Consider the following 25,249-nt stretch of genomic DNA (forward strand, 5'->3'; position numbering starts at 1 on the left):
TGTGGGTTGTGGTTTATGGGTTAGGGTTGTGGGTTGGATAATGAATTGGATATGGTTAATGATTTGGTGGGCTTGTAGTGTTGGGCTTGGGGTTTAAAATTGATTTTGGGTTTTAGGGATTGGTTGAGGCGAAGCGGTGGTAGTTAGAGGGGGGTAGGTATCCCGAGTCTGACATTTTAATTTTTTAATTTTTTTAGATTTTTGCAATCATAAAAATGCCACGTGTTGGCGAATCGGGCTTTTTAGGCCCGTTGGTGATATTTATCAAAAATTTGGCGTTTTTAATTTTTGGAAGGGAAGCGGTGAATAATGGGAAAGCGTAAGGTAGGCCGAGTCCTTTTGGTGGCCTCCTAAACCATTGAGAGGTTTTAGGGGTCTCGGGTTGGTAAAAATGTCACTTTTCAATGACTTGGGCCTTTAAGGCCCGTTGGCCCATTTATTTAGAAAATCGATATTTTTGGGCCCTTTCGAGAAGTGGCCCGTTCAAATTGAAGTGTCTACAGCTGCCCTTCTTTGCAGGAATTGCGTGCAAAGAACTGCAAAGAATAGACTAAATCCCTATTTGTACGGGCCAGAAAAGTTCTGTACAAACACGATCTCAAATTATCGATTGTATTGAAGATTTTTGTGGAAAAGGGCTGCTCAAGCACGGGGTCTGATAGAGTTTTGCCTTATTAATTCATTGATCTCGATGGCGCGGAGCTCGTATGAGATCTTCGATTTGATGAAAATTTGATAAGTTTTGAAATTCAACTATTTCTTCGATCGTGTTTTGACAAATCGGAGTTGAGTGCAACTCGAAAGGTTTTTGAAATTCTTTTAATTTTTTTTTTTTTTCACCTTCTTTTGTTGATCTTGCTCTTTTCTATCATAAGCTAAACCTCTCAATTCATACATTGTCCCTTGATACCTTTGATCTTTTCAATGGTGCAAGCACTGAGGTTGTTAGCAGTCGCCACAAATCCAAGAGAGAGTTTTGCAGTTGGAGCACAAGCAATATGGTTGTTAACAGCTGTCACTGATCCACGAGAGAGTGTTACTGTTGGAGCACTCGCAATATGGTTGTTAACAGCTGTCACTGATCCAAGAGAGAGTTTTGCTGTTGGAGCACTCGCAATATGGTTGTTAACAGCTGTCACTGATCCAAGAGAGAGTTTTGCTGTTGGAGCACTCGCAATATGGTTGTTAACAGCTGTCACTGATCCAAGAGAGAGTTTTGCAGTTGGAACCGAATCGACCAAGATCTGGAATGCGACAGTCAATAGAGATCCACCAGACCCAACTTCAGTAATTCTACCTCTATTTACTGTTAGCCCATCGGGGAGTATAGCAAAACCAAGGAGAATGAGTGCTACACAGTCTGGGTCTCCCCCATTTAGAACCACGTTCATTGCAACAATATCAACAGGAGCATAGATTACAAAAGAGCCCGTTGCATCGGTGCTACTCTCTTGTAATATCAACATGTTGTTCTGACTGGAATTGGGAGTATTAACTCGTAGTAGAGAAACACAGTTACAGGATCTCTACCATTAGCAATATGTGCCATTTCTTGAACAGCACCGCCATTAGAAAGAATGTCCCACTCACTTTCTAAAGTTCCCATCGCGAAGGAAATTGAAAACTCCCTTTGGTGGGACTGGAAGCCGAAAGAAGTAGCTGCACTTAGCACAATACCAGGAGGCCTGCCGGGATCATCTATGCGTTTTCCAATCATGGCCCTTACATCTTCAGCGCCACTCCCGGATAATGTTTTCCATGTGTGAACAGTAGAAGCACTTACACCAGAACAAAAACTCATCACCATTCTCTCTCAGCTAACTTCAACTCTTTCGCCCTTCTTGACTTGTGATCATACCAGCATCTCCAGCGGGCATGTTACTAGCCATAACACTTGCAAGGCGTTCACCTTGTCGATCTAGGGTAGCAACCCAACGCTTTGCGCCAAACCCAAGGCTGGAGTTAACCAGTATTTTATATATACTATGAACTGCTTTATCATCCACTTCTACGTGTTCGACCCGTATAACCTTGGAGTAACCATTTAGCATTTCTTGGATTAAATAGCATGATGGCCTTCTTCAACATCTCGATCTCGGGCTAGGACAAAATGATCCAAGGAAACATCGACCACCGTCCAAATCCCCTCAGTGTTTTTACAATACCTTACAAAGAAATTTTCTCAAGTCAGAACCAGAGGTGAAGGGACTTGAAATTCTGCTGTCATCACTTGAAGGACTCCATTGTAGTTTTTCGGCTACGCCTATGATATGACTTCAAGAGTGGTTGCTTTTGAAATAATGTTAGAAAACATGGTGGACCACTGATTCACATCCATAAGGATCTCAACAAGTTAATGTGATTCATGATAACAACGGCAGTTTCTTCGAGAAGCTTCTGATTTCAATCCAAATAGTTTTTGTCCAATTCCCTCGGGAATGTTTGTATGTACTCATCTTCACTTAGAATTCATAAGCATCGTTAAGGGCACGCATTCATAAGGGTTTCCCTAGTTAGGTTATTCTTATAAACTCTTCCATTGCTGCAACTATAAGTCCGATGATCAATGGTTTATCTACCTCAGTAGGCCCGGGAGTGATCTTAGGAGGGGCTTGCCTGCGGTCCCTTCTTCGATGCCTTCGCGTCTCGTCTAGTGAGTCGTGATGATGAGTCAGGCTGAAAAATTGATGATGAGTCGGGCTGTCCGGCTCCGTGCTTTGTAAAAATGCTTCGACTCTTTTTTTCATGATGTTTGATTGATTTCATTACAAAATGTTGAAAGATTAATGCAAAGAAAATAGGTTTTGTACTTACTTGGCCTCAGGTGTATCTAATGCTTTGAAAACTTGAAGTTTTGAATAAGTCCTAGATTTTTTCATCATCGGCCCAAAATAGTAGTTTTTCTTTTTGAAATTTTTATGAAATATCTTTATCAAATGAGTAAGATAAATTCAGAGTTTGTAAAATCTTTGGTTGCGACGATCTTGGTATTTTTACCAATCACAGAGGATATAAACGTCAATTGCTCTTTTGATTCCTTTAGAGTCATTCCCAGTGCCCTAGTATTGGAAGACTATTATCCGTTTGGGTCTCGGGATTTTGGAAAGATTTTGCCGTTCACAGTTTATACTCTTGCGGGCAGAGTTGTTTTTTTTTTTTTTTTTTTTTGTTTTTTTTGTTTTTTTTTTTTTTTTTTTATAACCTTATGGCCTCTGATGCACTAACGGTTTTCATCAGATCCGGTTTCCACATTTTTAACGCATCGACGTCCTTTTTGGGATTTTCATCGTGCTGGTGGCTTTGATCTTGCCATAGTCTGATTCTTTTACTCATAGCGCCCTTTCAGGTTTTCACTATGCCCTTTCACCATGCTTGTATTTTTCTAGATTTTTCGTTACAATTCTGCTCGAAGTCTCAGTGTCTTTGTGGCTTGGTGACTTAAGTTGAGCTGCAAGATCGACGACTCTACTCTTGTAGGGGTACTCTTTTTTTTCGAATATCCGATCTGGATTCCCCTCTCGAGTCTTCCAACGACTGACAATACTTTGAGGTCCGGACTAAGTTGCAAGATCATTGGTGTTGCCACTGTCGTTATGTTGCCCTAGAACATTTCCTGATCAAAAAGGACTTTAAGTAGGACGAAACGTTGGCTTAGGCTTATGGTAGTAGAAGGTTACAAAAAGGTTAAGGTCTGGGTTTTAGTTTATCTAAAGTGGAATAAACATGGGGTTCGTCTATTTTTGTTTCGGAAAAGTGATCTATGTCTCCTCCCAACGTCTATCGAACTTGTTTAGGCTGGAGATTTGGGTCGAGCCAAGATCAAGTGTTCGAGTTTTTGACTTTCTTGATTTTTTTTTTGTATTTTTAGCCGTTCACAGTTTATCCTCATGCGGGCCAGGAGTACTTTGATGCTTTTGATTTTTCTATTTTTTCTGATCTTTTTTTTTTTTTTTTTGTAGTTGTTGACTTACCCCAGTCTTAGGTTAAGAAATGAACGTGATGGCTCAAAGGGGTGACTAGGGTGTGATGGTTTGTTTGGGATAACAAAAATAGCCTTTCGACATCTCAGGGTCAAGTCTTAGGCGTAATATTCTTAATAGTGTCAGCATTGATCGGTTGCGGGAAGACTTGTCCGTCCATTTCTGTGAGAATCAGAGCTCCTCCCGTCATTACCTTCTGTACGATGAATGGTCCCTCATAGTTCGGTCTGAACTTTCCTCTGACGTCTTCTTGGATTGGCAGAATCTTCTTTAAGACCAGGTCTCCTGGCGAGAAATCCCTAGGCTTAACTTTCTTGTTATAGGCGCGAGCTATTCGTCGTTGATAGATCTGTCCATGGCAAATGGCTGCAAGGCGTTTCTCTTCAATCAGATTCAGCTGATCGAACCGAGCTTGAATCCATTCAGTTTCATCTAACTCTGCTTCTTTAAGATTCGGAGGGAAGGAATCTCAACCTCTACGGGTAAGACTGCTTCCATGCCATACACCAAGGAGTACGGAGTTGCCCCAGTTGAAGTTCGAAATGAAGTCCGATAAGCGTGAAGGGCGAAAGGCAACATGTCGTGCCATCTTTTTGTACGTAACTGCCATCTTCTCGATTATTTTCTTGATGTTCTTGTTGACTGCCTCGACTGCTCCATTCATCTTAGGTCTGTAGGGTACAGAGTTGTGATGGTGATCTGGAAGTCTTCGCACATTTTGATCATATCTTTGTTCTTGAAGTTCTTGGCATTGTCAGTTACCAATCCGCTTGGAAGTCCATACCGGCAAATGATGTTGTTCTTGACAAACTTCATGACGTTGCTCCTGTAACATTGGCGTATGATGCAGCTTCCACCCATTTGGTGAAGTAATCGATAGCAACAAGGATGAAACGATGCCCATTTACAGCTTTTGGCGAGATCTGCCCAATGACGTCCATGCCCCAGAGTGAGAAGGGCCAAGGAGTAGTCATATTATGTAGTTCTGAAGGTGGGGCATTGATCTTGTTGGCATATATATTTGGCATAGATGGCATTTGCGGACATGCTTATAGCAGTCACTTTCCATTGTCGACCAATAGTATCCCATCCTCATGATCTTCTTAGCAAGCATATGACCATTCATGTGAGGTCCGCAGACTCCCCATGTACAGTCTCAATTAGTCGTTTCGCTTCTGTTTCGTTTCTGCCACGCACCTAAGTAAGATCTCATGGTGCGACTTTTTGTACAGAATACCGTTGCTCAAGAAAAATTGTCCTGCTAGCTTCTGAATGGTCCTTCTATCATTTGGCGTTGCGTCTGAGGGGAGTGTTCGATCTTCAAGATATGCCTTGATGTCAGAATACCATGGCTTTTCTTCAGATTCTTCTACTTCAACGAGTAAGCAATAGGCTGGCTCATCTTGAATTCCAATCTCAATAGGGTCGATGATTAAGTCTTCTGAGATGTTGATCATAGAGGCAAGTGTAGCTAGTGCATCTGCAAACTGATTCTAGCTCTCGGCATGTACGTGAATGAAATCCTATCGAAGCGTGAGCTTAGTTCTTCCAGATATTCGTGGTAAGGGACCAGTCTTTGCTCTCGGGTCTTCCATTCTCCAGTCGTTTGATAGACTACTAAGCTTGAATCTCCGAAAACATCAATTTCATCTACCTCGAGATCCAGTGCTGCCTTCAACCCTGCTATGCATGCTTCGTATTCAACCTCATTGTTGGAACATTGAAATTTTAGTCTGATTGCGATTGGCACGTGGGATCCACCTGGCTTGATCAGAACTGCCCCTATTCCGTTTCCTTTCTGATTGGCTGCTCCGTCGAAGTACATTTTCCAGCCTGGTTCATCATTATCGTCTTCAACCTCAGTGATCAGTATGGCTTCGTCAGGAAAGTTCGTCTTTAATGGCTCGTAGTCAGGCAACGGGTGCTCGGCTAGGTGGTCGGCGATTGCTTGCCCTTGATGGCTTTTTGAGTGACATAGGTGATGTCAAACTCAGATAACAATAGTTGCCATTTTGCCGTGCGACCTGTTAATGCTGGTTTCTCGAAAAGATACTTCAGGGGGTCCATTCTAGCAATAAGCATAGTTGAGTAACTACAGATAGTGGCGTAGTCGTTGAGATGCTCAGACTAATGCGCAGCAAGTCTTCTCAAGTGTTGAATATTTGCTTCATACTCGGTAAATTTCTTGCTGAGATAGTAAATGGCTTGTTCTTTCCGTCCTGATTCATCGTGTTGCCCTAGCACACACCCCATTGACGTTTCTTGTACCTAGATGTACATCAGCAAAGGTCGCGCCTAGAGTAGGAGGGACTAGGACTGGTGGATTGAGCAGATATTGCTTAATCTTGTCGAACGCTTCCTGACAGTCCTTGTTCCACTTCTTTGGCGTGTCTTTCCTTAGTAGCTTGAAGACTGGCTCACAGATAGGCGTAAGCTGCACAATGAAACGGCTAATATACTGTATCCTCCCCAAGAATGCCCGAACATCTCTCTCTGAAACGGGTGCTTTCATCTCGAGGATATACTTGGTTTTTGTCGGATCTATCTCGATGCCTTTTCTCTGCTAACGATGAAACCTAGTAGTTTGCCCGATGTTGTCCCGAATACACATTTTGCAGGATTTAGCCTTAAACTGTATTTCCTCAGCCTGTCGAACAACTTCTTTAGATTTACCAGATGATCTTTTTCAATGCTGGATTTAGCAATCATGTCGTCTACATAGACTTCCATTTCCTTGTGGATCATATCGTGGAATAGTGCGGTCATTGCCCGTTGGTAAGTCGCCCCTACGTTCTTCAGCCCGAATGGCATGACTTTGTAGTGAAAAGTACCCCATGGCGTGATAAATGCAGTCTTTCCTGGTCTTCTTCCGCCATTTTTATTTGGTTATAGCCTGAAAAGCCGTCCATGAACGAGAATATGCCATGCCCTGCTGTACTATCGACTAGAGTGTCGATGTGTGGAAGTGGGAAATCATCCTAGGACTGGCCTTGTTTAGGTCCCAATAGTCAACACACATGCGTACCTTCCCATCTTCTTGGGTACTGGGACGACATTAGCCAACCACTCAGGATACGTAGAGACTGCAAGAATCCGGCTTCGAACTGTTTCATGACTTCGTCATTGACCTTGAGAGTCCATTCTGGCTTTAATCTTCTCAATTTCTCTGCTTAATCGGCTTACTTCCGGAGGCAATTGGTAGCTTGTGTACGACAAGATCTGTGTCCAATCCCGGCATATCCCTGTACAACCATGCGAAGACCATCTTGATAATCTTGTAAGAGTTTTTTTGATTTCTTCTTTTGTTGTGACGTTAATAAGCCTTCGATCTTGACAATTCGTGGGTCCTCTTTGGTACCAAGATTGATTGAATCTGTATCCTCAATATTTGGCTGAATCCTTTCTCGTGACGTTCTCTACTTTCCAGTCTTCGTCTAAGACTCTTTGATTCGTCTCTTCTTATCCGTTTCTCTCTCATCTTCTTCTATCCCCATGAGGTCAAAGTCGAGTTCAAGATTGAAATCATACTCGTCCCTTTCAAATTCTGTTTTATTGGTACTCATTCGATTGAGACATATCCCTTGAAAACTCTTTTTTTGACTTTTGAAAAATATCTATTTTTTTGTAATTTTAAAAGTTTTGATTTTTTTGACTTTTGAGAAATTTTGAGGAATATTATTTTTTTGTTACTTTTCGAATACCTGAAATAAGAAGAACAATCATGCGAATTCGTTAATAAAGATAGGGAGCCCCAAAACAGTCTTTACCCGAGGACGAGGACTCGTTATGATCCTCGGGCAAACTAGATTGTTTAACGGCATTTTTTTTTTTGAGGCCTCAACAGCCTCAAGGGTCAATGGGAATTCCTCCCAATTGTTCAAAACTTCCCCTTCTCTGAGGGGCGGATGAGATGTGAAAGTGATGTGTTGGGTGATTTGGTCGGTGGTTCGGAGATAACCATGATCTCCGATTGATTTTTGTCAGATTGGGGCATGGTCCCTCCCAAGCTTGGTGGGATGACGACTGATGCCCAGTCAATGCCCGTTGAAAATGGTGAGTCTTCCTTTTGGTCGGTAGTGATTTCCACGTTGGTGGATTTTAAAACGGTCTCGGATAGACTTTCGTTGGAATCCCCATTGAATAGAACATCAATGCCTTCTACGAAGGATGGTTGGGACTCAACAACTGAGTCTTCTTGAAAGTGCAGTGGTGCGATTTTTACCGTTTTTGCCCTTTTTGCCAATGGTGGTTCCGATAGGTTGTCGGGTCTGATATGAGACTTTGAGAAGCTAACGCTAATGTGAGGGACTCGGCCGAGGTTCCAGACATTCGATTCCCGATTTTGCTTTCTTGCTAGTCGAAGTTCTTTCTTCTTTTCTTTCATTTCTGCTATATCCTTCTTTTGTGGGCCTAAACCCCAGACCAAAATAATGAGTATCCTTTCTTGCTTCGACCGGTGTAGCTCTTCCTTTCTCCTGGTCCCAACCCTGCTTGGGTCGATAACCTGCCCTCTTCATGATCCGACCAATCATAAGGTTTGCTCTTGATAGCTTTGCTCTTACCTTCTCCTTCCCCTTCTCGATGTGATTGACAGCCGCGAATTGGTACGAATGGTAGAGTGCCTTGTCCTTCGTCATCTCTATATCAATAAATGGCACGTCCGGAGCTCTGCCGGCCGGGATCAAGTTTTCTGCCAAAACGGATATCATTCTCTGTCCCATGATGAATTTGACTCTCTGGTGTAGAGAATAAGGTACTGCCCCTGCTATGTGGATCCATGGCCTGCCCAGTAATAAATTGAAGGTTGTCGGTATTTCCATGACTTCAAATGTTACTTCGAAGGTGCACGGGCCTATTGTGATGGGTAAATCCACCTCTCCAAGGAGTCTCTTCTTGAGCTGTCAAAGCCTCGGACGACCTTGTTGTTGGGCTTCACATGAGACCAATCAGCGTTGAGCTTCCGGAAGGTTTCAAGTGGACAAACATTAAGCGCTGAGCCATTATCAATCAGCACCCTCGCAACCATCATGCCCTTGCATATGACCATGATGTTTAGTGGCTCGACGTGCCCCGTTCCTCCAAGGCACAATTCATCTTCAGTGAAAATAATGGGATTGGGGGCCATTATCTGGCCAATCGTTTGTTCTAGTTGCGTAGGTGAGGTAGTTGCAGGTACATGCGATTTTTCCAAAACTCTCAGTAATGCCTCTTGGTATTCTTCTGACTTTTGCATTAGACCTAGGATACTGATTTGAGCTGGCTGTTTGTTCAATCTGTCCACTATATTATGCTCTCTCTTGAGGACGAGCTTAATAAAGTCTGTGGCTTCTTCGTCTGTCACTTTCACTTTTTCTTCCGTCTTCTCCTCCTTATACAGCTTACCCTTTCCCTTTTGCTTCTTTTCTCTTCGTCGGTCACCCCTTTGCCTTCTTCCTTGATTTTCACCCCCATTTTTCGATATTTTTTGTATCGCCCTGCCCTTGTCATATGCCCAATGTCGGCCACCATTGCTTTCTTCATGGCTTCCCCCGGAGGTTGTGGTGATGGTTGTCTCGTAACTCCAGGGAACTGCCTGGATAGAGTTATAAGGGAATGGTTTGGGTGAGTGTATGGTCATGGGAGGTGGATCGGGTTTTACATTGAGGATGAGAGAGGTGGTGGCGATGGTTTGATGGAGTGTATGGGATGATGAGCGGTGGTCGTGAAGATGAGGTGTATGGTATATGGAGAGGGGGTCGAGTTGATCCTTGGGAATATGGTGGTGTGTAGGGTATAACAAGGGGAGGTCGGGTTGAATTTTGATGATGGGGTGATCCGTAAGGTATAACTAAAGGGTCGGGTTCGGTAGCGGTATTTTGATGAGGGGGATGGATGGTGAGGTTGGCCATTCTGAGAGGTAGCTGTGAATTCTGCGATGAATCTGTATAAACGGTTGACTGTGTTAACCGTTGACGTCCTTGATTCCTTCGTGAAGCGTACCCTGACTTTTGCACCGATAGGCGCTATCAAATCCGAGGGATTGAAGTCGAGTTCTCCGCAGATGACATTTACCCTATGCCCACTCCCCTCTCCATTGTGAGTAGGTAGGGGGTTTTGATTGATATTCTGTTGTTGGGGTGGGTTGGCAGGTCCATCCAGTATGAGTGCTTTTTTATCTATCAAATTTTGCACCTGGTGCTTGAGTTGCCAGCACTGATCAGTAGAGTGCCCCGGTGCACCCATGTGAAATTCACAAAACAAGCTGGGGTTATACCCTGGTCCTTTCGCAGCCTCTGGATTTGGTGGTCGTTTCGTGAGGTACTCTCCCCTAAGCAAGAGCGGAAGTAATTCTGTCAACGTCATAGGCAATCTGGTGAATACTCTGTTTACCCTGTTGGGTCGTGCTTGTTGATTTTGCCCATACTGTGGTACTGGTTGTACTTGCGGAGGAACTGTCTGAAAGAGATTCTGCGGTGCTGGACCCAAGCAGTTCGAGGTACTGGCGCCCAAGGGACTTGTGGTGCCTGCGGCCTCTGAACTGGTGCCTGAATGAAAAGAGGTTGGCTGGGTTGTACATTGTTGATTTGAGTTTCCTCTTTCTTTTTGACAAAAGGCACGAACTTCTTCTGTGCCGATGTCCCTGCTGCTGCACTTAGGGATGTGAAGTCAAATATTAAACCAGTTCGGATCCCATCCTCGACCGGTCTGCCACTTGAACAAGATTGGAGAAAGTGCCCGTGGTATGTCCAACCAGATGCGTATAAAGGCATGCCCTAGTGTTGAGATGAACGTGGTGTTCATCTCTTGTTCAGTCATTGCAGGCCTCACTTGTGAAGCAGACTCCCGCCATCTTTGGGCATACTCTTTTACTGTTTCCCTCTGTTTTCTCACCATTTTAGCCATGTCGTTTCGATCCAATCCCACATCCGTATTGAACCGATAATTATGCCAGAACATTTCAGCCAAGTCTTGCCAACTTTTGATAAGCGTATGGTCTAATCCGGAAAACCATTTAAGTGCTGGCCCTGTCAAGCTTCTTTGAAACAATTGCACCAGTAGCCTGTCATCTTCGCCGTATTGGCACATGGATCCGCAGTATAGTTTTAGATGTGACAGAGGACACCCCACCCCACTGTACTTCTCAAACTCCGGACATTTGAACTTGACCGGCAACTGTGCATTAGGATAAAAGCAAAGGTCCCTGAATCTTGTTCCTCCTAAAGTATTTGTACCCTTCATCCGTCTCATTTCTTCTTGGAGAGACTCTATCTGCTGGGCCATTTTGTTATCAGTGGCATTTTTGGCCTCAGGCACCCTGAAGTCACACTCATCATCTGGGATTACCACCGGAGGTGGTTGATTCTGTGGGATGTAAAGTGGAGGGCCCTGATACATTGGCACCGTAGGAGGTGTGGTAGTCTGTTGATCTGGTCGTGTCTGTTCAAGGGGTTCTGGATTTGATCCAGATGCTTGGTGCTGAGCGGCTTGCGCTTGTAGGAAGTTAGTATTACTAAAAACAGCCATCAACATTTGTTCTTGTCTTTTCGTTGTTTCTATTAACTTCGCTATCATTGCATTAGCTTCAGCAAGTTCACTTGTCGCAGGTTGTGGGTCCTCTGAGTTGCTCATAGTTGATGTAGATCGAAGGAAATACGGAGGCTTCTCAGGTTGTTGTACTTCTTTCGTTTGGCCACCTTTGGGTACAGAAGACCAAGCATTACTATCTTGTTTACAAAAAGAAAAATGCCTGACATTTTATTAGGTTGGGTAAAAGTTATTTATTTTAAAGCGAACGAGTTTTAAAGAAAGAGTTCTTTGGTTTGGAGCCGACATTAACGCGAAGTTGGCATTAACACGGGGACTAGCAAAATATTTTGAAAAAGAATTACATCAACACAGAGTTGGCATCGACACGGAGTCGGGAAAATATTTTGAAAAATGTAATTCATCAGCACGGAGCTGGCATCGACACGGAGTCGGGAAAACATTTTTGAAAAAGAAATTTCATCAGCACGGAGCTGGCATCGACACGGAGTCGGTAAAATTTAAAAACGATTTCATCAGCACGGAGCTGGCATCGACACGGAGTCGGTTAAAGCATTTTGAAAAAGTGAAATTTCATCAGCACGGAGCTGGCATCGACACGGAGTCGCTGAAGTATTTTTGAAAGAAGAAATTTCATCAGCACGGAGCTGGCATTGACACGGAGTCGGTAAAATTTAAAAACGATTTCATCAGCACGGAGCTGGCATCGACACGGAGTCGGTAAAGTATTTTGAAAAAATGAAATTTCATCAGCACGGAGCTGGCATCGACACGGAGTCGGTAAAATTTAAAAACGATTTCATCAGCACGGAGCTGGCATGACACGGAGTCGGTAAAGTATTTTGAAAAAGTGAAATTTCCAGCACGGAGCTGGCATCGACACGGAGTCGGTGAAGTGATTTTGAAAAAAAATTTCATTAGCACGGAGCTGGCATCGACACGGAGTCGGTAAAGCATTTTGAATTTCATCAGCACGGAGCCGGCATCGACACGGAGTCGGTAAAGGTATTTTAAAAAAGATTTCATCAGTACGGAGCTGGCATCGACACGGAGTCGGTAAAATTTAAAATGATTACATCAGCACGGAGCTGGCATCAACACGGAGTCGGTAAGACTTTGAAAAGAAGATTACATTTTGAATTTTGTACACCAACCCATTAAACAATTCATTTATGCCATGATTATCCACAAATATACTGAAAGAAATTTCATTGAACTATTGAAATTGTTTGACAAATAGGATTTTCATTGAATTACAACTTTCAAATAATCCTGTTTTACATTCTTTTACATGGACGCTTGGATTTGTTTTGATCGTCATCAGGATTGCTGGGACAATTAGGCTTGCTTCTTTTAGTTCTAACGACTGACTCTTTGAACTCTGCTGGTCCATCTGGATACCCTAGGTGCGTTTGTTCCAAGCCTTCTCAATGAGATGCACTAACTTTTCAGTCAATGGTTCGGAGAAAAAGAATTGTTTGTGTTGAGGTAGCAAAACTCTATAGGTACTCCGTACTGTTCTGGGATCAGAGCAGGTTGGTAAAAAGATGTCTCATCCAGTCCGATCAAACGGACATAATAGGATCCTTTGGTACCTAAAACAGGGTAGTCCGTCATCCACCAAGGGCATCTCAAACCAATATGACGTGCAAGACGAGAATCCAACCATTTGCCCCAAGCCTTGACTGAGTTGTGACGCACTAACATGTTTCTCTTGGAAAAGTGCTCTGGCCTATACTCGAGGGTTGAAAGAATGTCCACAATTTTGAGACGGTCGCAGAGCCACATATAAAGAGGCGAGGGCTTCCTTTGAAATCCCTTCCCTCACCATTTTTTATGGCATCCAAACCTGAGAAGGTTTCAGCTAGAATAAGAGGTACGGGATTGGCTTTTCTAGAGAGCTGGGAAGCTATGTCTATGAAAGACTCAAGAACAGTTTGACCCTCACTTTTGGAGGTCAGTATGTATTTGGCTAAGATCCCTAAACACAATCGATAGTCTCTAGTGGCTCTCCAAGCATCTGGCTTTACATTGATGGGATGACTGCGGGAGTGGTATGGACTCAATAAGGGTATTAAATCCAATCTCCCGTTACGGACTAAGGCCTTGGCTTCTTCTTTTGAAATGTTTAGGCCTGTGGCGAGTTCACCCGAATATCCTGTTTTCAATGAAGGCCTGACTAGAGGACCTGAAGTAGATATCCCCATGATACCACAATAGTCTTCATGAGTAGGACACAAGTGCATATGCCCAATGTGGAAGATGTGAAGATATGGGTTCCAACGCTTGGCCATAGCGCGCAAAAGATTCCAATCTATCTCAAACTCGTGAAAGTACAGGGTGCATCTCAACATGAATTTTGCAAAGTTGAATTTCTCTACGGTGTGCATCCCTGTGATGGTTGTTTTGACCAATTGGTCGATTGGGTTATTGCCTGCAGCCAGCATCCTGAGTTGACACAAGAGAATGTTCAGTACATTTTCAACGTCAATGTAAATTTACTTTTCTTTTGAAAATCTTTTTTCTTATGGAAAATACTTTCTTGAAAACACTTTTCTTTTTTGAAAATTTGATTTTCATTTTGATTTAAATGGCCCGGCCTATCATGATCATTGGATCGAGATGGACTGGGTCATATTTTTTTGCAAGAAATGGATTCTTTATTGGGTCGGTGTACCCATTTTAATTCTGAAAACAAAATTTTGACCCTTGAGGACAGTCATACACTTTGATCTTTTATTCACATACATCCACATACATCAATCATCAAGTTCTTTCAACAACCCGGGAACACCCGCGATAAGTTCGAGTCGTGACTTACAGGGAAGGTTTTTAGACTCTAAGCTTACTACTGCAATGCATTTTTATCTGGCTACTCTTGCCCAAGCACACCTATATACCTCTCAAGCGTACTCAATCAGACGGTACATGGTGACTTGGTTTGATATACCGTATAGGTGACAATCTAAAATTTCAATTCACTTCTCTGAAGCCAAAAACAGTCAGTTTGATCCCCAGTTGAGAGGTGGCGCACGATGCTGAGCAAAGGCCCGCTTAAGTACCTCTCTCGTCTAGAATAGACGTAATCTATCCCCCTCGTACAGTAGGGTACAGCGGGGCAGGATCTTGCTTAGGCACTGGTTTTGACCAAGAAGTGCAATTGATGTACTTGGATTATCTTTTATATACCTATGGGTATGAGTCAAGAGTTGTAGCTTTCATAAATGGTTTTCGCATCCCGCGAGGGGACCGACCACGTACTAGTACTACGTTGGCAATCGGGACATGTGACCGTGCGGCTTACAATAGGACAAAGGCTCAGGTCGCTCCAACATGGGTGTATCGAATACCTTTCAGAATCACCTGATCAAACGGTATTGATTCCCCAGTTTTTTATACCTTACGGTACGTGATTGGAGTTGTGGTTTTCATGAATGACGTCGCATCTCCGAGGAGACCGGGCCACGCACTAGTGCCACGTTGGCTATTAGGGACATGCAAGCTTGCAACACAGCAAAGTAAACGTGCTAGTGGTGTGTGCAAATAAGATAGGGTGTGCCCAGGGTATTTTCCAAATGAGTAGGCCCGTTGGCCAGATCACAGCCTTTTAGATAATTTGTCCGTAACAGTCGCACATTCATCATCAACCATCAATTTTTTTTTTTTTTTTCATCATTTTTTTTTCAATTTTACGAATGAACTAATCATAAAAGGACTTCTCATTTTTTTTATTTTTTTTTATAGTCCAACCAATGATCACTTAGAATTTCATTTTGATCAATCAAAAAGTGGCGAGCGGTACGCCCTAAGTTTGGAAAAGATGATCCGTTTTGATCTTTTGAAGCATTAAAACTTAAAATAAAAATAAATTCCAAGAGGAAAGTTTCCAAGACAATGTAAGGAACAAGTTGAGCAAAAAAAAAACAATTTTTTATTTATTTAATTAATTTTTTTTTAATTAATTTTTTTTTGTGCTCATTTTGAGGCACATTGCCTCTGGTTTTTGGCTTGGGCCAAATTTTTTTTCCTTTTTTTATGCTCTTTTTTTCCTACTCATTTTGTATCGCGACGAGACGTCAAACGAAAATGATAGCGTAAACGATAGTAAATGAGCTCAAAAACCGATTCTGACTTGTCAAAATGTTGCTGACTTTGTCACATTTGGTAGAAAATTTTGTTCTACCCCCCCAGATATGCACTAATAGCTAATCGGAGATCGGACGAGAAAGTTATGATCATTTTAAGTTCGACTGTCCATTCGGCCAAAAAAGAAGAAAAATGACTTTTATTTTTTTATTTTTTTTTATTTTTTTATTTTTTTATACACATTTTGAGGCACATTGCCTCTGGTTTTTGGCTTGGGCCAAAAAAGAAATTTTTTTTTTCATTTGTTTGATGATACGCATGCTTAAAATGACATAATCGGAGAAATAAAGTGAAAATCGGATTTTTTGTTTTTTTTTTTTTCAACCGAGTAAATAAATAAAGGAAACCTACCTAAAAAATAAATACAAACACACAACAAGTATTGTTAGCTTGCAAAAATAAAAATAAATAAAAATTGAAACCTTCCTTTTTTACCAAAATAACGAGTTGACACGAGGGTGGAGTCTTTACTCCCCAGTGGAGTCGCCAAGCTGTAGACACGTGATTTCGTCATTATGACGACTACATATACAATGGTTTGGAGTCGCCACCATTCATATTATAAGTGGGTGTGAATGGTCACCCGATGTGCATTTTTTTGAAAAAGTGACATTTTTGACGTTTTAGCGACTCTCGATGGATAGGAACTAATCGAACATTTAGATTCGGGGTAAGCGGCTCGGTTGGAGAAAAGGGAAGGTGTTAGGCACCCTTTTCTCCCCACTAAAGAGTGGTAACCTCAACTAACTCGGTCATTTTTTATTTTTAAAAAAAGTGTGAAAGATAATGTGCCACGTGGGTGCATTTGTACCCTAAATAGGGGTTCATTTCAGCTTGATCATAGGGTCATTCCATTGATGAAATGACCCTTATAGACCTTTAGCCTTGGGGTCCATTCATCCTAAAAAATAAAATGAAGGGGAGAGGGGTGATAGAAGAGGGAGGAGGAGAGGGTGTAGAAGAAAGGGGGGGATTGCTTTGAATCAACCTTGTATCTTCTTTCTTCTTCTTCTTTGAGTCTTCTTGAGTCCTTAGTATTTTAAGCAAATACAACTTTTGTATGGTTGAAGGAATAGAGAAGAGATGATGAGAGAGATGAGTGTAGTAGGTGGTTTTTTTGTGTGAGACTTGAGGATGATTAGTGAGAGAGAATGGTAATCTTGGTGAGAATTGGTGATGGTTGTTAGTAGAGAGAGTGTTGGGGAGAAGTTTTGTAATGAGAAGTTGGGGGCCATTTTTGGGAAGAGGAGGAGGGTATTTATAGATGTTGAGGAGTTTATTTTAGGGATATAATGGGGTGAAGTGAAGAAAAAGGGTAGAATGGTTATGAGTTTGAGAGAGAAGTGAGTGTAATTTAGAGGAGATTGGAGGTATTTAGGGAAGGGGGGTTAAATGGGTGAGTTTTGACCCAAATGGTTTGGATCCTACCCAACCCATTTGGGTGGAGTGTTTGGTGAGGTGAGTTTAAGATGATGGTTTGTGATTAAATGGTATTTGATTTAAGAGAATGGAGAATTTAAAGAGGTGGTTGATGATATTTTGGGAGGGTGAGGGAGATGATGCCATGTGTTAAGGTGGGTGGAAATAAAGGGTTGGGATAGGTTGATGGGAGAGGTTGAGTGTTTGACTTGAGAGGATGGTGTAGGTTTAGGTTGTAGATGTAGATTTTATAGGGAATGATGAGGGTAGATTAGGGGAGGTATAGGTTAGGGATGTGGGTAGATGTGTTTGATTTGAGAGAAAAGGTGATGGGTTGATGTGTGGGTAGATGGGATTTAAAGCAAATTAATGGGGGTAGGTAGTTGGGTGAGCGAGGTGAGATGGGGTGATGACATGTGTCATCTTTTGATGATAAAAGAGTGATTGGTTGATGTGGGTTGTGGTTTATGGGTTAGGGTTGTGGGTTGGATAATGAATTGAATATGGTTAATGATTTGTGGGCTTTGTAGTGTTGGGCTTGGGTTTTAGAAATGGTTTTGGGTTTTAGGGATTGGTTGAGGCGGAGCGGTGGTAGTAGAGGAGGGGTAGGTATCCCGAGTCTCACATTTTTAATTTTTTTAGATTTTTGCAATCATAAAAATGCCACGTGTTGGCGAATCGGGCTTTTTAGGCCCGTTGGTGAAATTTATCAAAAATTTGGCGTTTTTAATTTTTGGAAGGGAAGCGGTGAATAATGGGATAGCGTAAGGTAGGCCGAGTCCTTTTGGTGGCCTCCTAAACCATTGAGAGGTTTTAGGGGCCTCGGGTTGGTAAAAATGTCACTTTTCAATGACTTGGGCCTTTAAGGCCCGTTGGCCCATTTATTTAGAAAATCGATATTTTTGGGCCCTTTCGAGAAGTGGCCCGTTCAAATTGAGGTGTCTACAATCCCCTTGATTACAATGCAAATGGTTGTATACTTGCCTTACCCACTATGTAAGGCAAGAAATTGCACAATCCAAGTAATTTGATAATTCGAAATCATTTCACCTTAATAAATAGAACATGAAGAATTTTGATAAAACATTTCAACAATCAATTATGTGAAGTGATTTACCGAATAATGAAATAATGTCAAAAGGATCCTTCTGACATTAGATTAGAAAACATTTTATACAGTGTCAAAAAGATTCTTCTAACATTAGATCAGAATGTATTTTTAAGAATGTTAGAAAGAGCTTTCTAACATTGAATTTTTTCATTATATTTAAGTATCTATATTGTAAAACCCCGAGTTTTTAATTCGTATCTCGAGAAAAAAAATAAATAATGAAATATTAAAAAAATCTTAAAAGTGGGACTTAGAAGTAAAACTTTAGGACATTTCTGATCATTTTTATTGGAATCTGACCTAACCAATGGATTCAAAATGATCGAAAAACATACTTTACCCTGTAAGCATGCTCAAATGCGAGTCCGAATATAAAAATTGCAAAATCCTCGATTCCGAGTCGGACCATGCTAAAATAGTAACTTTTTGATAGGACAAGAATTATTAAGATTCGATTATACCATTGGGTCGTAACAAAAAATTATTGAACATAGACTATTTATTTGTCATTTTTGGAGATTAGGAAGTCGAATTATCGTCAAAAACAAAAACGACATCAATTTTAAGGGTCACCTCAGGTCAAAAATGTAAATTTTTGTTAGGGATAAAATTTATAGAAATTGACCATATTATTAGATCCGGAACGAAAAATTAGATGAAATAGAGTATTCATTCGTCATTTTTGGAATTCGAACGGTCAAGTTATCGTCGATCAAAACAATAGGCAAAATATCGATTTCGTCCCAAGATATATATAAATAAATTTTTTTAATTTTTTTTCACTTTCACCTTCGTTTTAAATAACCCAAAAATCAGCCAACCTTTTTAAAAAAATTTGTTTTTTTTTTTAATTTTCAACCTCAGATCTGTTGCAAACTGTTCGTCGTCGACGATCGACGCAGAAGGGAGAAACGTCCGCAGGCGTGTTCTCTACAAAACCCACCCAACCTCTTTCCATTTCACTTTCTTTTTCATCCTGTATCATCAAAAATCAGTCGTATTTATATACGGCGTCGAGATCTTCGAAATCACAGGGTCGGTTTAGAAAATCAGCAGTCTCGAAATATGAGTTACCTTGATTTCCGTGTCGATCGCCTTGATTTTTCGTGCACGTGCTTCAATTCCGTTGCATAGAGATAGTAAGTAACTCTCAATTTCTATTAGTAATCGTAAATTGTGAAAATTGCATTTAGGATTTTATTAAAATTTTGTGGTGAGTTTCCAAAAATATAGAATTCAATTGGTTATTTCAAATTCACGTCAGAACTTGCATATTAGATATGTTTAATTATATTTCTTGACAAATTATACGTGGGTAGGATATTTCAACTGGTTATTTCTGTCAATTGAGTCCTGTGCACCGTTCGGACCCCGTTTTGATCTAAGTGTTGTACTTTTTCAATATTATTGATGAAAATGAATTTCATAATTGGAAAAATGATTTAATATTCAATGAACTCATATTGATTTGATGAATATAAGAAAATTGATATTTTGTTTGACAAATTAAAAACTGTGAAATTTGAAAAAAGGGAAAAAAGGTATGAAAACGGTAAAATATCAAAGTCATACCCGAGGGGTGATGTCTGCATTTTACATTGTTGTGTTGTGTGTAGGTTGGTGAACGGATATCCAAGGATAATGTTACTGGTTGCATATTTATTTACTTTCTGTTAGTGCGAGGCACTGTTTACGTTTCTGTTCCGTTATTTATTTTAGACCGGTTGGCCACAGTTGCATGGTAGGAAACTGGATATCCATTATCAATCTTGTATTTTTAATTTCTCTTTTTTCAAATGAAAATTATATATGTATATGTTGCTATTTTGTGAGTTGTTAAAGAGTCTGTGAATGCCTGAAGGGATAGTGCGTCATATCATCCGGAGTGGTGTACTCTCTTGAGATGTATGGTAGGGACCACCAAGCTCATATGTGGTATGAGACGCGTATGAGAGTGGAGTCACAACTGGAATCCGTGTTTATTCCTCTCTATCTTTACCAATGAACTTGTAATGTAAATGTGGTCGTATATAAATAGTTTGTATATTTGGGAATCACATGCACGTCTGACAGGCATAGAAGAAGATGATTAGTCAGTGATCACTAACAATCTATAGTAGTCGAAAATTCTGACACATCAAAAATAGACCCATTGCTTACGATCACATCAAACGGCCAGCCTGAGCCGGATAAATGGTCAACCAAACGTGGTAAATGCAACAACCGGCCACAAAATCATGAACTAAAAGTCAGAGAAGAATTGTAATATCATGTCCCGACTGGGAGCGATCCAATCATGAATCCCAACTCTCTAAGTCCAATACTCCACCATAGTGTATTATGTATCTGTTGCCTTACTTTGATATATAAAATGAAATGCATGTTTAATATTTCTGTTTGGTCAATTAGATTTGTATATAAAGAAAATGAAATAGTGTGTACTGTTGATTGATGTAATGTCAGTTTTAAAATGTTTAGTTGCTCATCCCTAGCTATATGTACTAATTAATCGTAGTTTCTTCTGTAAAATTTTATATATTTTAAAATGATTTAGTATGCTTATTCTTTCATGCTAGAAGAGATTATTGGCAGAAATTATTTTCTTCCTTATTGGGTAATCATTGTTACTCACTCTTTCCTTCTCCAATTTTTTAGTTTAAGATTCAGATCTTGGCGAGGTAGGTATAGAGCACGAGTGAGGATCATCTGGTGGGTCAGATAGATAGTTAGAGTCCCTTACTTGGTGAGTATTGGGGTTATACCCCTAATGGTGTCAGATTCGTCTTGGAGTATTATGATTTTTTTATCGAGCATTAGGACTTTTGTTAGAGTGAAAAAATAGTTGTATAATTTTGTATTTTGTTATCCTTCCGTACTCTGATCTATCGTACGTAGTTAAATGTATGTAGGTTTCCGCTATTGTAATATTTATTATGCATATATGCAGGATTATATGTCGTTTATCAGGTGCAGGTTGATCACCTTCGAATGCTAACATAAACATAGGAGACCATGCCAAAATTTCGAGGTGCCACCTAGTACCTCGAGATCTGACATAGGGATTTGTGTTAACGTTTGGCGGGGCGCCACATATATGATCAAATATATAAATTAATCCACATAGCCATCTTATCAGCCATCCTCTCCATCAATTTCCTTAGGGCCTAGGCCCAACCAAGAATCATAAAAGTTGCTAATGCGACAAAAGGAAATACGCAAAATACTTCATCTCCAACAAATGTCTCCATCCCCATCGATAGATTAAGACAAAGTTGTCACGCCCCAAAATCCCAACATGAATCCCTATATGATTCATCAGTCAGAATCTCGAGGTGTGATGTAATCAATCATACAACCTGCTAGAACGTTCACAAGTAATAATACTTATGAATATATATATATATATATATATATATATATATATATACGCAACGGAATAAACATTTAACTAACATTTATACAAGACTGTAGAGTAAATAGAAACAATCATCAAATAATATATCATCCAATTCCTCAGTCTCATAATATATGGAATTACAAAAATTTTAAAGGCTAACATGTTTCTTATCTACAATCAAAAATCGCTATGATCCTCTACTAGTCCTCAAAGACATGGCGGCAACAAGACATCAATCTGATCTTCATCGGGGACCTCCTCAAAAGACTCATCAAATAACGGCTCCTCAAGAGCTGAATAATCTGAAATGTGAAGGATAGGGTGAGTAACAAGGGAATGTTACTCAGCAGGATGAACGCCGTTTTAACAACGAGTCATACATGCACGAGTAATCATCAGAACAATTAAATGATGCAAGTTTTCATAATGTAACATATGATAAATGTCTAAGCATACTCAGTAAACAGTTATAATAACTTTAATCTATCATTTTCAATCATTTAAAGTAGCATATGCATATTTTAAATGAAAACATCTAACAATCATTACAAAATAAGGAAAAGATACAGAATCAGAACACGGCGGTGTAATCGATAAGAGAATAGAAGAACATGTCGATATAACCGCCTCAGCTATGGTAATATGATATTCCAAACTTAACCTCCGATGTGGAATCCCATCGTTATAATATGATTTTGTGGCCAGTCTATCATACCACGGTTGGATGACCATTTATCCGACTCAGATTGGCCGTTGACCAAGAATCCAATACTGAGTTCAACTAACAGTGAGGTCGACCGTTTAATGACTACAGACTAAAAGTGATCACTAACTAGCTTAGGAGACCCCTCGGGTAAAAGCCTATCAAGAGGAAATGCATGTGAACCCCACCTAGATCTACACTATACAGAGACCGTCTTTACATACAACGTTCCCCAAGAAATAAGTAGGAGAAATTCCTGGATCTCATAAGCTGTAATATGCTCTAAGTATCCCATACTACAGAAGAGCATATGACATCTAACACTATCCTAAATTGACTCGTCGCTTCTGGATACACAACAACGCGTCACTCTTTATGGGTTTTCTACGAACCTTTTCTAGTAAACAAAATAGTTTATTTTGTGTATAGTATAGCATTTCTTTTAATCGAAAATACAAACAAAGTCTGGTAGTACCCTCTAGTGACAGTTATCTGTCATTTCCATCCATCAACCATCTCATATCTCTATCTATCTATCACATTTTACGTGGCATGGCCACTATGTAGAACTGGAGGCACTGTCCCATCAATTAGTCGAGAAGATATGTTCTCTCTATCCATCCATCAATTAAATCGATCAATATATCATCTAATTTCTTACATATCTATCAAAGTAATTTCACCTTTGAAGAAATTCGAAATCCATAAAGCATCAACCAATTCCATTCGATGGTTTTTGTTGAGTCGAAAGACTCGAAAATAAGGATAAAACCATAAGACTTAAAAGTTGAAAATCTGTGAAAATTTGGCTAAGTGTTGAAAAAATGATTTTTCAAAGTCGAAATTTAAAACGGGTTATTTCTTCCTTTCTTTATTTATTTAATTATTAAAAAATTAAATTAATACTTAACTGTTTTTAATGAAATAAAAGTAGAAAATGGGTATACATACTATATGGAAGCAAAAAAAAAAAAATTAGAACCAAACTCAACATTTGGATACTTTTCGAGTTGCTAATTTTTCGTCAAAACTTGATCAAAATCGATCCAAATATTATACCAACTATAAAACACTCATATTACATCAAATGAACTAAAATCAATCATAAATAAGTATGCAAACATGATTCAAATCATTCAAATATGTATAAACTTAATTAAACAATCAATTTATCAACGATAGCATTGATTTTCTATGAAATTATCGCATAACTAGAAGGTAGAAAGGAAGGCAACCTACCTCAAGCTATATTCAACGATTAAACGGAGTTTAAAATCGCGTCCGGTCAATCTCCAAATTTTTCTTCTGACGAAAATCAGATTTCTTTGTGTCCACTCGTAACCCTTGGCGAGAGGAACAACTTTCCTTCTTGCGGCTAAGCTCGGATCGTTCTCGTTTGACGTAAATCTTGAGTTTCAAATATCGAGGGAAAAGGGTAGAGATTTGTTTGGAGAGAAGAATAAGAAAAATCTAATTTTTCTAATAGAATTCAGATATTTATATAACTTAGTTGGGACATACTTGTCATTTTGATAATTATTTTTCCTGAATACCAAATTAGACAAACTTATACTCTATTTCGGGTGATTTTTCAACACGAATCTAATGGTATGATCGGTTTCCTCAAATTACGTCTCTAAAGTGTCGTTTACCTATTGAGAAAATATCTAATGCGAAACTTGAGGATTTGATAACTTTTTCAATCGACTTCAGATTTACGCGTGCTTATAAGCTAAAGTATGTTTCTCTAGCCTTCTAAATCTATTGGTGAAGGTAATTTTTCTCAAATATTAAAAATTAAGAATCTATACTTTTAAATCAATGCACAGATCTAAAATTCTTTCCTCGAGATACATTTTAGGATTTTCAGGTCATTACATCCTCTTCCCCTTAATAAGAATTTCGTCCTCGAAATTAAACATACCTCAATCGAAGAATAATTCTAGAAATTGAGCACGTATCTCCGTTTCTTTCTCCCAAGTCGCTTCCTCGACATTGTGATGTCTCCAAAGCACCTTAACCAACGGAATAGCTCGTGACCTCAACATTTTCTCTTTACGGTAAAGAATCTATACTGACCTCTCTTCATATGATATGTCTTCCTCTAGATTCAAGGACTACCAGTCAATGATCTGGGATGGGTCCGGTTCATACTTTCTCAACATCGATATATGAAATACATTATGAACCCTTTCTAATTGAGCAGGCAAAGTCAACTTGTATGCAACTGTGCCAACTCTGTCTATGATCTCAAACGGTCCTACATACCTCGACTTTAGTTTACCCTTAATCCCAAACTTACTGATTCTTCTTCTTGGAGAAACCTTCAAGAATACAAAATCATCGATTACGAACTCTAACAGTCGTCGACGATGATCTGCATAACTTTTATATCTACTCTGTGCTACCCGCAACCTTTCTCGAACTATCTTAATCTTCTTGGTAGTCTCTGAGACGATGTTGGGTCCGAATAGAATACTGTCTCCAACTTCTGCCCAACAATTCGACGATCTGCACAGTCTGCTATGTAACGTTTCAAATGGTGCCATGCCTATACTAAATTGGTAACTATTGTTATAGGCAAATTCAGCTATTGCCAAGTGATTCTTCCAGTTACCTCCAAAATCTAGTACACAAGCCCTCAACATGTCTTCCAATATCTGATTAACACGTTCTGACTGCCCATCAATCTGTGGGTGGAATGCTGTACTCATCTTCAACTTCGTACGAAATGCAACTCGAAAACTCTGCCAAAATTGTGATGTAAAATGTGGATCCCTATCAGATACAATAGAAACTGGGACTCCATGTAACTTCACAATCTTTGAGACATAAATCCTGCTCAGCTTATCCACAGTGTAAGTCATCTTGATAGGTAGAAAATGAGCAGACTTAGTAAGTTTATCTACAACCACCCATACAACATCAATCCCATCATTGGCCTTCGGCAATCCACTAACAAAATTCAT

The 25,249-nt window shown here is 40.1% G+C and overlaps 1 pseudogene; it reads right to left on the reverse strand.

Annotated features, from left to right (window-relative positions):
• Nucleotides 1-1,111: 1,111 nt before the first annotated feature.
• Nucleotides 1,112-25,249, reverse strand: LOC147381891 (homeobox-leucine zipper protein ROC2 pseudogene; annotated as a pseudogene).

The sequence above is a fragment of the Akebia trifoliata genome, unplaced genomic scaffold (assembly GCF_017979445.1).
Source record: "Akebia trifoliata isolate Shusen 1 unplaced genomic scaffold, ASM1797944v1 Contig00176, whole genome shotgun sequence".
Classification (NCBI taxonomy): Eukaryota; Viridiplantae; Streptophyta; class Magnoliopsida; order Ranunculales; family Lardizabalaceae; genus Akebia; species Akebia trifoliata.